Source organism: Pseudophryne corroboree, unplaced genomic scaffold (assembly GCF_028390025.1).
Source record: "Pseudophryne corroboree isolate aPseCor3 unplaced genomic scaffold, aPseCor3.hap2 scaffold_221, whole genome shotgun sequence".
NCBI lineage: Eukaryota > Metazoa > Chordata > Amphibia > Anura > Myobatrachidae > Pseudophryne > Pseudophryne corroboree.
Window position 1 is genome coordinate 751,800 of NW_026968857.1, and position 12,182 is coordinate 763,981.

Genomic DNA, 12,182 nt, shown 5'->3' on the forward strand with positions numbered 1-12,182 from the left:
GCTCATCTGAGCTAGGTGAGGCCACCGGCCTAGGAGTAGGATTCCGGAGCCTGGGACGATCTGAATGGCTACGTTCTCTTCCACGCTCTTGCATCCGAAGATCCACCTTGACGCACAGAGAAATCAAATCTTCTAATGGATCCGGCAGATCTCTAGTAACCAGCTCATCTTTCAGCCGGTCGGAAAGACCGTTCCAGAAGGCAGCTCTCAGGGCGTCATTATTCCAGCGTAGTTCGGAAGCAATGGTCTGGAAATGAACCACATACTGGCCCACGGAACGGGCGCCTTGCCGAACACGGAGCAAATCGGAAGAAGCCGTGGTCATTCTGCCGGGTTCGTCGAAAATCCTTCGAAAGGACGAGATGAAGTTGGTATAGTTGGAAACCATGGGATCGGATCGTTCCCATAGTGGAGACACCCAATCCAAAGCAGAACCTTCCAATAAAGAAATGATATATGCTACCTTGGACCGGTCTGTAGGAAAGTTGTGTGCAAGTAGCTCGAAATGTACCTCGCATTGGTTCAAGAAACCGCGGCAATTTTTGGGATTCCCATTATAGCGGGACGGAGTAGGCAACTGAAGACGTGGAGTGATACCAGCCGATGGTTGAACATTACTGGCAATGACAACTGGTGCGACCACTGGAGCAGGAGCCGGAATTACTGAGGCCAGAGACGCCTGGATCTGATCCAGACGTCCGGACAACTGCTGGAGGTACTGCATCACCTGGCCTTGCGCCGCCTCCTGACTTTGTACTCGGGAAGCCAGGTTCTGGATGGCACTCGAGTCCGTGTTCCGATTCCCCGAGTCCATTAGGCCTGAGTATACTATCACTGACCTGGTTTGGGAGTGTTGTGGACTCGGGGCTTCTTCCGATGACCGGGAAGAGGAACCGCCACTGGGTCGCAGTAGGGATGGCCGGATGTAGGTCTTCCTCATGCAGGACTACGTCGGCAGGCGGGAGGCACAGAGGAGTTCTTGACGGTCTCCTGTAAGACAAGACTCGTAGAAATACTGAAGGCTGGGGTACTGAGATATTAGAGGTACCGTGATGTCGGAGGCTCCGCGGTATTGGGGTTCTGAGGTGCTGGAAGTACAGGGCGTGCTAGGAGGCCCCTGGAGGTACGGAGATGCTTGGAGGCACGAGGTGCTCGGAGGCACGGAGGTGCTCGGAGGCACGGAGGTGCTCGGAGGCACGGAGGTGCTTGGAGGCACGGAGGTGCTTGGAGGCACGAGGTGCTTGGAGGCACGGAGGTGCTTGAAGGCACGGGGGTACTTGGAGGCACGGGGGTACTTGGAGGCACGGAGGTGCTTGGAGGTACGGAGGTGCTTGGAGGCACGGAGGTGCTTGGAGGCACGGAGGTGCTTGGAGGCACGAGGTGCTTGGAGGCACGAGGTGCTTGGAGGCACGGAGGTGCTTGGAGGCACGGAGGTGCTTAAAGGCACGGGGTACTTGGAGGCACGGAGGTACTTGGAGGCACGGGGGTACTTGGAGGCACGGAGGTGCTTGGAGGTACGGAGGTGCTTGGAGGCACGAGGTGCTTGGAGGTACGGAGGTGCTTGGAGGCACGGAGGTGCTTGGAGGCACGAGGTGCTTGGAGGCACGGAGGTGCTTGGAGGCACGGAGGTGCTTGGAGGCACGGAGGTGCTTGGAGGCTCCGCGGTACTTGGAGGCACGGAGGTGCTTGAAGGCACGGAGGAGCTTGGAGGCACGGAGGTGCTTGGAGGCACGGGACGAGGGAGCTCTGGAATCACAGCTTCCGAAGGAGAAACGAAGATACTCAGGCACCGGATCTCTGCCTGGTATCCGCTTTTAAACTCCCCGCCCCAGCCTGATTGACGGAGCAGGCAGGTGACGTCAGACCTGCTCCGCCTGCTTGCCCTCACTTGCGATGGCGGCGTCCCTGCTTCCGGGAAGCCGCCGGGGAGCAGCGCCGACCCGCCACTGAATCCGGAGACCGCCAGGGGGAGCGAGGCGCCGGGCAGACCAGACCACCCGTAGGGACAAGCGCGGCCGCCGCGGCCGCCGCAGGTTTGTAACAATTATGCAGTCAAGTTTCCCACATTTGGGGAAATCGCAGGAGCGGCACACCCAGAGTGCAATGGGTGAGCCTTGCCCTGGGAGAAGCACCTTCCTGATCATAGTATCTCACCTGGCAGGTAAGTAGGAGTTGGGCTAGAGCTGGGGAGGGTCGCTGCTCGGGCACCCCCCTGTCAAGTGAAGGAGATCCAACTGAGGCAGAACAAGGGAACTCTCGAAACAAGAACAAGGCTAGAGGAAGATCTGAGACAAAGAAATCTGACTTTTACCAGAGCTGAGCAGAGGAAAGCACAAACACAGTCCCCCACTACCACAAATAATGCAGTCGAGTTTCCCACATTTGGGGAAATCACAGGGGTCAGCATACCCAGAATGCAATGAATGAACCTCACCCTGGGAGAACAATCTTCATGACCATGGTATCTCCTATGCAAAATAAGTATGATTTGGGATAGGGCTGGGGAGGGCCGCTGCTCAGGCACATCTCTGTCAAGTAAAGGAGATTCAACTGAGGCAGCACAAGGGAACTCTCATCTGGGGACAACAACTGCAGGGAGAACACATATTTTCAGATGAACATGGGAGGGCAGAAGGCTGCCTAATACTGAAGCACCCCCAAACAACAAACCAAATGCAACAACTAGTGCAAGCATTCCTGGGGGAAGGCCTGCAGCAGATTGATTTGCATATGGTAATGCCATCCAAGCAGTGGGTCAAAGTTGGCTTCAACCCTCGTCTGCATATGAAAAGAGAAAAGGGGCGTGCAGGGCATGGCGGCCTTTTGCGGCGCTTGGGTGACCCTTAGTTCGCATTAAACACCCCCACCCTCCTTCGGTGTGGGGCTCATGTTGGCAATGCCCCAGCCCCTGAAGCATTCAAGCTGATTTCTTGCAGCAGCTGGGCACTGTAACAGCTCCAGAGCTGCTCTGTAAAGCATGTAAAAGAAGTAAAAGGGTGTGGGCCCTGCAGCACTACCTGTAGTTTGCATTGTGTGTTGGAAGGCACAAAGTAAGCAGACGGGAGAAGTCAGGATAGTGCGCAAGGGCATAGAAGGGAGCGGCTCAAGAAAAGAGAAGTGGAAACAGACAGCAAACTAGGCTGGAGAGAGACCTGAGACAAAGAGATCTGAATTATACGAGAGCCGACCAGGGGAAACACAAATTATGCAGTCAAGTTTCCCACATTTGGGGAAATCACAGGGGCAGCACACCCAGAGTGCAATGGGTGAGCCTTGCCCTGGGAGAAGCACCTTCCTGATCATAGTATCTCACCTGGCAGGTAAATAGGAGTTGGGCTAGAGCTGGGGAGGGTCGCTGCTCGTGCACCCCCCTGTCAAGTGAAGGAGATCCAACTGAGGCAGCACAAGGGAACTCTCGAAAGAAGAACAAGGCTAGAGGAAGATCTGAGACAAAGAAATCTGACTTTTACCAGAGCTGACCAGAGGAAAGCACAAACACAGTCCCCCACTACCACAAATAATGCAGTTGAGTTTCCCACATTTGGGGAAATCACAGGGGTCAGCATACCCAGAATGCAATGAATGAACCTCACCCTGGGAGAACAATCTTCATGACCATGGTATCTCCTATGCAAAATAAGTATGATTTGGGATAGGGCTGGGGAGGGCCGCTGCTCAGGCACATCTCTGTCAAGTAAAGGAGATTCAACTGAGGCAGCACAAGGGAACTCTCATCTGGGGACAACAACTGCAGGGAGAACACATATTTTCAGATGAACATGGGAGGGCAGAAGGCTGCCTAATACTGAAGCACCCCCAAACAACAAACCAAATGCAACAACTAGTGCAAGCATTCCTGGGGGAAGGCCTGCAGCAGATTGATTTGCATATGGTAATGCCATCCAAGCAGTGGGTCAAAGTTGGCTTCAACCCTCGTCTGCATATCAAAAAAGAGAAAAGGGGCGTGCAGGGCATGGCGGCCTTTTGCGGCGCTTGGATGACCTCTAGTTCGCATTAAACACCTCCACCCTCCTTCGGTGTGGGGCTCATGTTGGCTATGCCCCAGCCCCTGAAGCATTCAAGCTGATTTCTTGCAGCAGCTGGGCACTGTAACAGCCCCAGAGCTGCTCTGTAAGGCAAGTAAAAGGGTGTGGGCCCTGCAGCACTACCTGTAGTTTGCATTGTGCATTGGAAGGCACAAAGTAAGCAGACGGGAGAAGTCAGGATAGTGCGCAAGGGCATAGAAGGGAGCGGCTCAAGAAAAGAGAAGTGGAAACAGACAGCAAACTATACTGGAGAGAGACCTGAGACAAAGAGATCTGAATTATACGAGAGCCGACCAGGGGAAACACAAATTATGCAGTCAAGTGTCCCACATTTGGGGAAATTGCAGGAGCAGCACACCCAGAGTGCAATGGGTGAGCCTTGCCCTGGGAGTAGCACCTTCATGATCATAGTATCTCACCTGGCAGGTAAGTAGGAGTTGGGCTAGAGCTGGGGAGGGTCGCTGCTCGGGCACCCCCCTATCAAGTGAAGGAGATCCAACTGAGGCAGCACAAGGGAACTCTTGAAAGAGGAACAAGGCTAGAGGAAGATCTGAGACAAAGAAATCTGACTTTTACCAGAGCTGACCAGAGGAAAGCACAAACACAGTCCCCCACTACCACAAATAATGCAGTCGAGTTTCCCACATTTGGGGAAATCACAGGGGTCAGCATACCCAGAATGCAATGAATGAACCTCACCCTGGGAGAACAATCTTCATGACCATGGTATCTCCTATGCAAAATAAGTATGATTTGGGATAGGGCTGGTGAGGGCCGCTGCTCAGGCACATCTCTGTCAAGTAAAGGAGATTCAACTGAGGCAGCACAAGGGAACTCTCATCTGGGGACAACAACTGCAGGGAGAACACATATTTTCAGATGAACATGGGAGGGCAGAAGGCTGCCTAATACTGAAGCACCCCCAAACAACAAACCAAATGCAACAACTAGTACAAGCATTCCTGGGGGAAGGCCTGCAGCAGATGGATTTGCATATGGTGATGTCATCCAAGCAGTGGGTCAAAGTTGGCTTCAACCCTCATCTGCATATGAAAAGAGAAAAGGGGCGTGCAGGGCATGGCGGCCTTTTGCGGCGCTTGGATGACCCCTAGTTCGCATTAAACACCTCCACCCTCATTCGGTGTGGGGCTCATGTTGGCTATGCCCCAGCCCCTGAAGCATTCAAGCTGATTTCTTGCAGCAGCTGGGCACTGTAACAGCTCCAGAGTTGCTCTGTAAGTCAAGTAAAAGGGTGTGGGCCCTGCAGCACTACCTGTAGTTCGCATTGTGCGTTGGAAGGCACAAAGTAAGCAGACGGGAGAAGTCAGGATAGTGCGCAAGGGCATAGAAGGGAGCGGCTCAAGAAAAGAGAAGTGGAAACAGACAGCAAACTAGGCTGGAGAGAGACCTGAGACAAAGAGATCTGAATTATATGAGAGCCGACCAGGGGAAACACAAATTATGCAGTCAAGTTTCCCACATTTGGGGAAATCAAAGGGGCAGCACACCCAGAGTGCAATGGGTGAGCCTTGCCCTGGGAGAAGCACCTACATGATCATAGTATCTCACCTGGCAGGTAAGTAGGAGTTGGGCTAGAGCTGGGGAGGGTCGCTGCTCGGGCACCCCCCTGTCAAGTGAAGGAGATCCAACTGAGGCAGCACAAGGGAACTCTCGAAAGAAGAACAAGGCTAGAGGAAGATCTGAGACAAAGAAATCTGACTTTTACCAGAGCTGACCAGAGGAAAGCACAAACACAGTCCCCCTCTACCACAAATAATGCAGTCGAGTTTCCCACATTTGGGGAAATCACAGGGGTCATCATACCCAGAATGCAATGAATGAACCTCACCCTGGGAGAACAATCTTCATGACCATGATATCTCCTATGCAAAATAAGTATGATTTGGGATAGGGCTGGGGAGGGCCGCTGCTCAGGCACATCTCTGTCAAGTAAAGGCGATTCAACTGAGGCAGCACAAGGGAACTCTCATCTGGGGACAACAACTGCAGGGAGAACACATATTTTCAGATGAACATGGGAGGGCAGAAGGCTGCCTAATACTGAAGCACCCCCAAACAACAAACCAAATGCAACAACTAGTGCAAGCATTCCTGGGGGAAGGCCTGCAGCAGATGGATTTGCATATGGTGATGTCATCCAAGCAGTGGGTCAAAGTTGGCTTCAACCCTCGTCTGCATATGAAAAGAAAAAAGGGATGTGCAGGGCATGGCGGCCTTTTGCGGCGCTTGCATGACCCCTAATTCGCATTAAACACCTCCACCCTCCTTCGGTGTGGGGCTCATGTTGGCTATGCCCCAGCACCTGAAGCATTCAAGCTGATTTCTTGCAGCAGCTGGGCACTGTAACAGCTCCAGAGCTGCTCTGTAAGGCAACTAAAAGGGTGTGGGCCCTGCAGCACTACCTGTAGTTCGCATTGTGCGTTGGAAGGCACAAAGTAAGCAGACGGGAGAAGTCAGGATAGTGCACAAGGGCATAGAAGGGAGCGGTTCAAGAAAAGAGAAGTGGAAACAGACAGCAAACTAGGCTGGAGAGAGACCTGAGACAAAGAGATCTGAATTATACGAGAGCCGACCAGAGGAAACACAAATTATGCAGTCAAGTGTCCCACATTTGGGGAAATCGCAGGAGCAGCACACCCAGAGTGCAATGGGTGAGCCTTGCCCTGGGAGAAGCACCTTCCTGATCATAGTATCTCACCTGGCAGGTAAGTAGGAGTTGGGCTAGAGCTGGGGAGGGTCGCTGCTCGGGCACCCCCCTGTCAAGTGAAGGAGATCCAACTGAGGCAGCACAAGGGAACTCTCGAAAGAAGAACAAGGCTAGAGGAAGATCTGAGACAAAGAAATCTGACTTTTACCAGAGCTGACCAGAGGAAAGCACAAACACAGTCCCCCTCTACCACAAATAATGCAGTCGAGTTTTCCACATTTGGGGAAATCATAGGGGTCATCATACCCAGAATGCAATGAATGAACCTCACCCTGGGAGAACAATCTTCATGACCATGATATCTCCTATGCAAAATAAGTATGATTTCGGATAGGGCTGGGGAGGGCCGCTGCTCAGGCACATCTCTGTCAAGTAAAGGCGATTCAACTGAGGCAGCACAAGGGAACTCTCATCTGGGGACAACAACTGCAGGGAGAACACATATTTTCAGATGAACATGGGTGGGCAGAAGGCTGCCTAATACTGAAGCACCCCCAAACAACAAACCAAATGCAACAACTAGTACAAGCATTCCTGGGGGAAGGCCTGCAGCAGATGGATTTGCATATGGTGATGTCATCCAAGCAGTGGGTCAAAGTTGGCTTCAACCCTCGTCTGCATATGAAAAGAAAAAAGGGATGTGCAGGGCATGGCGTCCTTTTGTGGCGCTTGGATGACCCTTAATTCGCATTAAACATCTCCACCCTCCTTCGGTGTGGGGCTCATGTTGGCTATGCCCCAGCCCGTGAAGCATTCAAGATGATTTCTTGCAGCAGCTGGGCACTGTAACAGCTCCAGAGCTGTTCTGTAAAGCATGTAAAAGGGTGTGGGCCCTGCAGCACTACCTGTAGTATGCATTGTGCATTGGAAGGCACAAAGTAAGCAGACGGGAGAGGTCAGGATAGTGCGCAAGGGCATAGAAGGGAGCGGCTCAAGAAAAGAGAAGTGGAAACAGACAGCAAACTAGGCTGGAGAAAGACCTGAGACAAAGAGATCTGAATTATATGAGAGCCGACCAGAGGAAACACAAATTATGCAGTCAAGTGTCCCACATTTGGGGAAATCGCAGGAGCAGCACACCCAGAGTGCAATGGGTGAGCCTTGCCTTGGGAGAAGCACCTTCCTGATCATAGTATCTCACCTGGCAGGTAAGTAGGAGTTGGGCTAGAGCTGGGGAGGGTCGCTGCTCGTGCACCCCCCTGTCAAGTGAAGGAGATCCAACTGAGGCAGCACAAGGGAACTCTCGAAAGAAGAACAAGGCTAGAGGAAGATCTGAGACAAAGAAATCTGACTTTTACCAGAGCTGACCAGAGGAAAGCACAAACACAGTCCCCCACTACCACAAATAATGCAGTCGAGTTTCCCACATTTGGGGAAATCACAGGGGTCAGCATACCCAGAATGCAATGAATGAACCTCACCCTGGGAGAACAATCTTCATGACCATGGTATCTCCTATGCAAAATAAGTATGATTTGGGATAGGGCTGGGGAGGGCCGCTGCTCAGGCACATCTCTGTCAAGTAAAGGAGATTCAACTGAGGCAGCACAAGGGAACTCTCATCTGGGGACAACAACTGCAGGGAGAACACATATTTTCAGATGAACATGGGAGGGCAGAAGGCTGCCTAATACTGAAGCACCCCCAAACAACAAACCAAATGCAACAACTAGTACAAGCATTCCTGGGGGAAGGCCTGCAGCAGATGGATTTGCATATGGTGATGTCATCCAAGCAGTGGGTCAAAGTTGGCTTCAACCCTCGTCTGCATATGAAAAGAGAAAAGGGGCGTGCAGGGCATGGCGGCCTTTTGCGGCGCTTGGATGACCCCTAGTTCGCATTAAACACCTCCACCCTACTTCGGTGTGGGGCTCATGTTGGCTATGCCCCAGCCCATGAAGCATTCAAGCTGATTACTTGCAGCAGCTGGGCACTGTAATAGCTCCAGAGCTGCTATGTAAGGCAAGTAAAAGGGTGTGGGCCCTGCAGCACTACCTGTAGTTCGCATTGTGCATTGGAAGGCACAAAGTAAGCAGATGGGAGAAGTCAAGATAATGCGCAAGGGCATAGAAGGGAGCGGCTCAAGAAAAGAGAAGTTTAAACAGACAGCAAACTAGGCTGGAGAGAGACCTGAGACAAACAGATCTGAATTATACGAGAGCTGACCAGGGGAAACACAAATTATGCAGTCAAGTTTCCCACATTTGGGGAAATCGCAGGAGCAGCACACCCAGAGTGCAATGGGTGAGCCTTGCCCTGGGAGAAGCACCTTCATGATCATAGTATCTCACTTGGCAGGTAAGTAGGAGTTGGGCTTGAGCTGGGGAGGGTTGATGCTAGGGCACCCCCCTGTCAAGTGAAGGAGATCCAACTGAGGCAGCACAAGGGAACTCTCGAAAGAAGAACAAGGCTAGAGGAAGATCTGAGACAAATAAATCTGACTTTTACCAGAGCTGACCAGAGGAAAGCACAAACACAGTCCCCCACTACCACAAATAATGCAGTCGAGTTTCCCACATTTGGGGAAATCATAGGAGTCAGCATACCCAGAATGCAATGAATGAACCTCACCCTGGGAGAACAATCTTCATGACCATGGTATCTCCTATGCAAAATAAGTATGATTTGGGATAGAGCTGGGGAGGGCCGCTGCTCAGGCACATCTCTGTCAAGTAAAGGAGATTCAACTGAGGCAGCACAAGGGAACTCTCATCTGGGGACAACAACTGCTGGGAGAACACATATTTTCAGATGAACATGAGAGGGCAGAAGGCTGCCTAATACTGAAGCACCCCCAAACAACAAACCAAATGCAACAACTAGTACAAGCATTCCTGGGGGAAGGCCTACAGCAGATGGATTTGCATATGGTGATGTCATCCAAGCAGTGGGTCAAAGTTGGCTTCAACCCTCGTCTGCATATGAAAAGAAAAAAGGGATGTGCAGGGCATGGCGTCCTTTTGTGGCGCTTGGATGACCCCTAATTCACATTAAACATCTCCACCCTCCTTCGGTGTGGGGCTCATGTTGGCTATGCCCCAGCCCCTGAAGCATTCAAGATGATTTCTTGCAGCAGCTGGGCACTGTAACAGCTCCAGAGCTGTTCTGTAAAGCATGTAAAAGGGTGTGGGCCCTGCAGCACTACCTGTAGTATGCATTGTGCGTTGGAAGGCACAAAGTAAGCAGACGGGAGAGGTCAGGATAGTGCGCAAGGGCATAGAAGGGAGCGGCTCAAGAAAAGAGAAGTGGAAACAGACAGCAAACTAGGCTGGAGAAAGACCTGAGACAAAGAGATCTGAATTATACGAGAGCCGACCAGAGGAAACACAAATTATGCAGTCAAGTTTCCCACATTTGGGGAAATCGCAGGAGCGGCACACCCAGAGTGCAATGGGTGAGCCTTGCCCTGGGAGAAGCACCTTCCTGATCATAGTATCTCACCTGGCAGGTAAGTAGGAGTTGGGCTAGAGCTGGGGAGGGTCGCTGCTCGGGCACCCCCCTGTCAAGTGAAGGAGATCCAACTGAGGCAGCACAAGGGAACTCTCGAAACAAGAACAAGGCTAGAGGAAGATCTGAGACAAAGAAATCTGACTTTTACCAGAGCTGAGCAGAGGAAAGCACAAACACAGTCCCCCACTACCACAAATAATGCAGTCGAGTTTCCCACATTTGGGGAAATCACAGGGGTCAGCATACCCAGAATGCAATGAATGAACCTCACCCTGGGAGAACAATCTTCATGACCATGGTATCTCCTATGCAAAATAAGTATGATTTGGGATAGGGCTGGGGAGGGCCGCTGCTCAGGCACATCTCTGTCAAGTAAAGGAGATTCAACTGAGGCAGCACAAGGGAACTCTCATCTGGGGACAACAACTGCAGGGAGAACACATATTTTCAGATGAACATGGGAGGGCAGAAGGCTGCCTAATACTGAAGCACCCCCAAACAACAAACCAAATGCAACAACTAGTGCAAGCATTCCTGGGGGAAGGCCTGCAGCAGATTGATTTGCATATGGTAATGCCATCCAAGCAGTGGGTCAAAGTTGGCTTCAACCCTCGTCTGCATATGAAAAGAGAAAAGGGGCATGCAGGGCATGGCGGCCTTTTGCGGCGCTTGGGTGACCCTTAGTTCGCATTAAACACCCCCACCCTCCTTCGGTGTGGGGCTCATGTTGGCAATGCCCCAGCCCCTGAAGCATTCAAGCTGATTTCTTGCAGCAGCTGGGCACTGTAACAGCTCCAGAGCTGCTCTGTGAGGCAAGTAAAAGGGTGTGGGCCCTGCAGCACTACCTGTAGTTTGCATTGTGTGTTGGAAGGCACAAAGTAAGCAGACGGGAGAAGTCAGGATAGTGCGCAAGGGCATAGAAGGGAGCGGCTCAAGAAAAGAGAAGTGGAAACAGACAGCAAACTAGGCTGGAGAGAGACCTGAGACAAAGAGATCTGAATTATACGAGAGCCGACCAGGGGAAACACAAATTATGCAGTCAAGTTTCCCACATTTGGGGAAATCACAGGGGCAGCACACCCAGAGTGCAATGGGTGAGCCTTGCCCTGGGAGAAGCACCTACATGATCATAGTATCTCACCTGGCAGGTAAGTAGGAGTTGGGCTAGAGCTGCGAAGGGTCGCTGCTCGGGCACCCCCCTGTCAAGTGAAGGAGATCCAACTGAGGCAGCACAAGGGAACTCTCGAAAGAGGAACAAGGCTAGAGGAAGATCTGAGACAAAGAAATCTGATTTTTACCAGAGTTGACCAGAAGAAAGCACAAACACAGTCCCCCACTACCACAAATAATGCAGTTGAGTTTCCCACATTTGGGGAAATCACAGGGGTCAGCATACCCAGAATGCAATGAATGAACCTCACCCTGGGAGAACAATCTTCATGACCATGGTATCTCCTATGCAAAATAAGTATGATTTGGGATAGGGCTGGGGAGGGCCGCTGCTCAGGCACATCTCTGTCAAGTAAAGGAGATTCAACTGAGGCAGCACAAGGGAACTCTCATCTGGGGACAACAACTGCAGGGAGAACACATATTTTCAGATGAACATGGGAGGGCAGAAGGCTGCCTAATACTGAAGCACCCCCAAACAACAAACCAAATGCAACAACTAGTGCAAGCATTCCTGGGGGAAGGCCTGCAGCAGATGGTTTTGCATATGGTGATGTCATCCAAGCAGTGGGTCAAAGTTGGCTTCAACCCTCGTCTGCATATGAAAAGAAAAAAGGGATGTGCAGGGCATGGCGTCCTTTTGTGGCGCTTGGATGACCCCTAATTCGCATTAAACATCTCCACCCTCCTTCGGTGTGGGGCTCATGTTGGCTATGCCCCAGCCCCTGAAGCATTCAAGATGATTTCTTGCAGCAGCTGGGCACTGTAACAGCTCCAGAGCTGCTCTG

General features: G+C 51.8%; 17 non-coding genes and 1 pseudogene across 17 annotated transcripts; all 18 read right to left on the reverse strand.

Moving 5' to 3' along the window:
* Window positions 1-2,006: 2,006 nt before the first annotated feature.
* On the reverse strand, window positions 2,007-2,169 carry LOC135007776 (U1 spliceosomal RNA). Its single transcript, XR_010207699.1, has one exon. It is a non-coding gene; the product is annotated as a U1 spliceosomal RNA (small nuclear RNA).
* A 152-nt stretch (window positions 2,170-2,321) lies between these two features.
* Window positions 2,322-2,485, reverse strand: LOC135007689 (U1 spliceosomal RNA). Its single transcript, XR_010207615.1, has one exon. It is a non-coding gene; the product is annotated as a U1 spliceosomal RNA (small nuclear RNA).
* Window positions 2,486-3,165: 680 nt separating this feature from the next.
* On the reverse strand, window positions 3,166-3,328 carry LOC135007806 (U1 spliceosomal RNA). The gene has a single exon (XR_010207728.1). It is a non-coding gene; the product is annotated as a U1 spliceosomal RNA (small nuclear RNA).
* Window positions 3,329-3,480: 152 nt separating this feature from the next.
* LOC135007674 (U1 spliceosomal RNA) lies at window positions 3,481-3,644 on the reverse strand. Its single transcript, XR_010207601.1, has one exon. It is a non-coding gene; the product is annotated as a U1 spliceosomal RNA (small nuclear RNA).
* A 673-nt stretch (window positions 3,645-4,317) lies between these two features.
* Window positions 4,318-4,480, reverse strand: LOC135007785 (U1 spliceosomal RNA). Its single transcript, XR_010207707.1, has one exon. It is a non-coding gene; the product is annotated as a U1 spliceosomal RNA (small nuclear RNA).
* A 152-nt stretch (window positions 4,481-4,632) lies between these two features.
* Window positions 4,633-4,796, reverse strand: LOC135007690 (U1 spliceosomal RNA). Its single transcript, XR_010207616.1, has one exon. It is a non-coding gene; the product is annotated as a U1 spliceosomal RNA (small nuclear RNA).
* A 692-nt stretch (window positions 4,797-5,488) lies between these two features.
* Window positions 5,489-5,630, reverse strand: LOC135007820 (U1 spliceosomal RNA; annotated as a pseudogene).
* A 152-nt stretch (window positions 5,631-5,782) lies between these two features.
* On the reverse strand, window positions 5,783-5,946 carry LOC135007749 (U1 spliceosomal RNA). The gene has a single exon (XR_010207673.1). It is a non-coding gene; the product is annotated as a U1 spliceosomal RNA (small nuclear RNA).
* A 671-nt stretch (window positions 5,947-6,617) lies between these two features.
* On the reverse strand, window positions 6,618-6,780 carry LOC135007771 (U1 spliceosomal RNA). The gene has a single exon (XR_010207694.1). It is a non-coding gene; the product is annotated as a U1 spliceosomal RNA (small nuclear RNA).
* Window positions 6,781-6,932: 152 nt separating this feature from the next.
* Window positions 6,933-7,096, reverse strand: LOC135007751 (U1 spliceosomal RNA). The gene has a single exon (XR_010207675.1). It is a non-coding gene; the product is annotated as a U1 spliceosomal RNA (small nuclear RNA).
* Window positions 7,097-7,767: 671 nt separating this feature from the next.
* On the reverse strand, window positions 7,768-7,930 carry LOC135007778 (U1 spliceosomal RNA). The gene has a single exon (XR_010207701.1). It is a non-coding gene; the product is annotated as a U1 spliceosomal RNA (small nuclear RNA).
* Window positions 7,931-8,082: 152 nt separating this feature from the next.
* On the reverse strand, window positions 8,083-8,246 carry LOC135007691 (U1 spliceosomal RNA). The gene has a single exon (XR_010207617.1). It is a non-coding gene; the product is annotated as a U1 spliceosomal RNA (small nuclear RNA).
* A 671-nt stretch (window positions 8,247-8,917) lies between these two features.
* LOC135007795 (U1 spliceosomal RNA) lies at window positions 8,918-9,080 on the reverse strand. The gene has a single exon (XR_010207717.1). It is a non-coding gene; the product is annotated as a U1 spliceosomal RNA (small nuclear RNA).
* A 152-nt stretch (window positions 9,081-9,232) lies between these two features.
* Window positions 9,233-9,396, reverse strand: LOC135007729 (U1 spliceosomal RNA). Its single transcript, XR_010207654.1, has one exon. It is a non-coding gene; the product is annotated as a U1 spliceosomal RNA (small nuclear RNA).
* Window positions 9,397-10,067: 671 nt separating this feature from the next.
* LOC135007755 (U1 spliceosomal RNA) lies at window positions 10,068-10,230 on the reverse strand. The gene has a single exon (XR_010207679.1). It is a non-coding gene; the product is annotated as a U1 spliceosomal RNA (small nuclear RNA).
* A 152-nt stretch (window positions 10,231-10,382) lies between these two features.
* Window positions 10,383-10,546, reverse strand: LOC135007692 (U1 spliceosomal RNA). Its single transcript, XR_010207618.1, has one exon. It is a non-coding gene; the product is annotated as a U1 spliceosomal RNA (small nuclear RNA).
* Window positions 10,547-11,217: 671 nt separating this feature from the next.
* On the reverse strand, window positions 11,218-11,380 carry LOC135007802 (U1 spliceosomal RNA). Its single transcript, XR_010207724.1, has one exon. It is a non-coding gene; the product is annotated as a U1 spliceosomal RNA (small nuclear RNA).
* Window positions 11,381-11,532: 152 nt separating this feature from the next.
* Window positions 11,533-11,696, reverse strand: LOC135007704 (U1 spliceosomal RNA). The gene has a single exon (XR_010207630.1). It is a non-coding gene; the product is annotated as a U1 spliceosomal RNA (small nuclear RNA).
* Between the last annotated feature and the right edge of the window lie 486 nt (window positions 11,697-12,182).